Raw genomic sequence first — 3,850 nt, 5'->3', positions numbered from 1 at the left:
TTGCAGTTGCCAAACAACTTGAATCGTTATGTGCTGATTTTTTGGAGTGGTGATGAGAACCATTGTAAATTGTCTTGGGTGAAGTGGGATCTTGTTTTAGCTGCAAAATCTCAAGGAGGCCTCGATATAGGAAGTCTAACTTCACTTATTTTTGCGTTATTGCAAAAATGGTAATGGCATTTTTTTAACAACGAAGAATCATTATGGGCGAGAATCATAAAAGCGATATGTGGGGAGAAAGGTGGCCTCGGTTTGGAGTTAGATAAAAGGAAAAGAACGGGTCCTTAGGCTAGGATCATTTCTTCGAATCACAGGGTTCTAGAAATTTTTTTTTTTGCATCCGTCGGTTTGCAAAGAAAACTAGAAAATGGGATGCATGTAAAATTCTAGAAGGATATTTGGAATGGAGAATAACCACTGTTTACTTAACTTCCTTGAATTTTTTTAGCTAGAGGTGAATCGTGATTGTATGATTGCAGATAGAAAAATGTAGACGGCTGGAATTGGCATTGGAGGAGAGAAGTTAGGGGAGGAGAAGAGAGTGATCAATTGAGGATGTTAATGTATATTTTCTCTGATTTTTCTTTATCAGGTCGCAATGATAGGTGGATTTTGAATATAGCTTCTAATGAGGAGTTTATTGTTTCCGAAACAAGAAGATAGATGGACAAACAAATTCTCCCTTTTACTGATACAAAAACTAGATGAAATCGATTTTTACCTGGAAAAGTTAATATTCATGTTTGGAGAATGCTTCTGGAGAGACTCCCAATGTTTACAAACCTTGATCATCGGGGAATAGATGTCCATTCCTTGCTTTTCCCTATTTGTCATTTAGAGGTGGAGCAGTAGGAACACTTATTCCTTCGTTGTGAGGTGGGAACTAGGACTTGGAATGTGGTTTTCAAATGGTTAGATGTTACTTTTAATCGGTTGGATTCTATTATGAATTTATTTGACCAGGTGGATGCAGTAAAGTGTATCACAAATAAGAAGAATGTTATTAATGCGGTTGTTGCTACTTCAGCTTGGTACATATGGAGGTTTCGTAATAACAAAGACTTTGGAGATGGTAAGATGCAAAAAGATACAATTTTTGATTCTATTAGGGAGTTTTCGTTTCTTTGAGTTAGCAATAGATTTACTAAGCATACTTTTAAATGGGTTGACCGGATGCATTACCCATTAAACAATTTGTAATGTTTCCTTTTTTCCTTTAGTTCCTTGCTAGAGTTTCGTTTTTTATATATGGCTGACTGTTTCAATTTTTTTCGTCTTCTACAAATATATAAATCACCAAAACCATAAAGAGCGACTTACCTTTTTCCATTATTCCTCATACTTGGTCTTCTTTTCATTCTATTGTTCTCCTGCATCGTTTTGAAAAAACACAGATACAAATATAAGATTATTGTTTTCTTCTTTTGTCGTCTGTAATCTGTATTCTTTAAAAAATGTTAAGCCATTTTATCATTATCATCCTCTTTTAAATGACAGTGACTATTCCTCAAATGTAATATATAACATCCAATTATCCTGCTTCGTTGTAGTTTTTGAATAGTTGAAAGTCCGATTCATTTTTATATCATTTCAATCATTTTTTTTTAATTTACAGATTGTTGTGACATGTTCTCTAAACTTCGATTGTATGGATGAAAGTTTAGAAATAGCAATGAAGATTATGTTACTGTTGTACTACTTTTTTGGAAAGTTGAATAATCAATTGTCAAATATGATTACCTGGTTTACCCTTGCTATTGATGTTGTTCTCCGTTTGTGAATCTGTGTGTATGTGATGTTATATCCTCATTTGGTGATTCTTATTGGTTCTATGGTATAATAACATATTTTGTGTTAAAAACAACAGAAAAAAAAGATGAACAATTTGAAACATAATTAATTGGGGGACAAATAGTTGAAGGCGGTTTGGGAATTAACTTAAAAATATCAAACTAGAATGTTAGTTTTACAGGATATAGAGCATATATTACACAATGAATAGTATAGTGCGTTTAGTGATTCAGATGTGCTGAAGTTAACACTAAACTATATGTAGCAATCACCTCTATGCCATTAAATCCTTACTATTCTATTATATTCTATTATTTTTCGTCTTCGACTTCATGACAACTACATTCTTGGAATTGGCATAATAATACATATAACGTATGATCTTGTTATTTATTTTAGTTAAAAAATGAAATGACAGAAAAAGGTGATGCAATTAGATATTTCAAGATCCAAATTCCAGGAGTATATCATAACCACAAATTCCTCAATAAAATGTAAAATGTAAACAAAACATGGGTTGTTTAAAGTTTATATTTTTAATAAGAAATTCCACAAGATGATGTTCAATAATGCAAGTCACATGAATCAATGCAAAAGTTGCAAACCAAACAAAATTGTTAACTTAATAATTTATGTTATACTTATTCATCTATTTGTATAGAGTGTAGATGCATGTATGTACTTTCTTATGCATGTACGTATTTATATAAGTGAAATACACGGAATCCCATTATATGCTTCATCGGTGCCATTGCTTCGATAAAAAATTTTCATCAAATCAAGTATTCACCTAATATGGAAAGTAAATCAATAAAATCAATTTCTTATTTATTTATATTAATCAGATGAATATTTTGAATAAAAATCGCCTAATATGTATCATTTTTCGAATTTCGAGATTTAAAGTTTTAGTCATTGAATATTTTGACAATTACCTGATAATCTCTTTCGCTCTCAAGGATTTGCAATTTTTTTCTTTCGACGTTTTCCAGCTATTACTTTCAAAGCGAAAATTATTGCAAATTAAACAGGTAAGTTTCTATATGTAAATAGTTATCTTTTATTAAAATAATGAAAAAGACGGAACAATTACTGGCATTCCAGATTGAATCTTACCATCGTCATATGGCGTACGTCGGTTGGTTCCGTACATATCTTCTTTCAACACGTACTTACTACATTTCATCACTCCAGTGAAATTAATATCTCTTTCAATTTCAAATATTGATCATTCTGATGTGTAATCGACTAGAATCATCTACAAAAAGGGTTTAATTGAACGTATTTGAAATGTAATATGTAGATGTCTCTACATCTGATATTTGATCGACGAAGGTGCACATACAAGTTGCTGTGAAACATGCAGACGGAAGAAGGACGGACGATTGTGCCGAAAAAGTAGACCATCGATTGCGCTAAAGGAAGAAAATGGTTTTATTATTAATCAATGGATAGGTGGGTGGGTGGGTGGGTGGAGGGATAAGTAGGTGGATGGGATTATTTAAGAGTTAAAGTTATTATTTATATTTTTTTTTTATAATTTGATAATTTAAGAATATGAAAAATAATAAAGATCTTAGAGTAATTTTTTTTGTCATTTTTTTTATATTCGTGTCAAAATTTCAACTTAAATATCCATGTAAGGTATTTTTTGACAAAAAGTATTGCGGAGACAGGATTTGAACCCGTGACCTCAAGGTTATGAGCCTTGCGAGCTACCAAACTGCTCTACCCCGCGCCGTAGAGAAGAACTGAAAACTAATAGACAAGCAAGGATTGAATGCGCCCCTCTACCATATCTGTACAAATAGAATAGCCTATTTATACAGAATGGTAAAGAGGCCGTCTATGATCATCGATTATAGAAATGACTAGGACATGATTAAATTATCGTTAATATATGAACTATACCAAGAAATGTCTAGAATTAAAAAAAGAATAAATTTATGCAAATCTAATATTAGTGATTATCATTTTTATACTCTTAATGTTAATGAGCCGGTGGTGTACCGGATAACCACAAGAAATGGCATAGGAAAAGCAAACGTATCCAAGAAGC

The 3,850-nt window shown here is 32.0% G+C and overlaps 1 non-coding gene across 1 annotated transcript; it reads right to left on the bottom strand.

The window, feature by feature from the left end:
- Window positions 1–3,455: 3,455 nt before the first annotated feature.
- On the bottom strand, window positions 3,456–3,529 carry TRNAM-CAU (transfer RNA methionine (anticodon CAU)). The gene has a single exon. It is a non-coding gene; the product is annotated as a tRNA-Met (tRNA).
- Window positions 3,530–3,850: the final 321 nt, after the last annotated feature.

Source organism: Lactuca virosa, chromosome 4 (genome assembly GCF_052849685.1).
Source record: "Lactuca virosa cultivar CGN04683 chromosome 4, Lactuca_virosa_CGN04683_v6, whole genome shotgun sequence".
Taxonomy (NCBI): domain Eukaryota; kingdom Viridiplantae; phylum Streptophyta; class Magnoliopsida; order Asterales; family Asteraceae; genus Lactuca; species Lactuca virosa.
The sequence above is the reverse complement of the archived record's forward strand: the minus strand, read 5'-3'. Positions and strand labels throughout refer to the sequence as shown.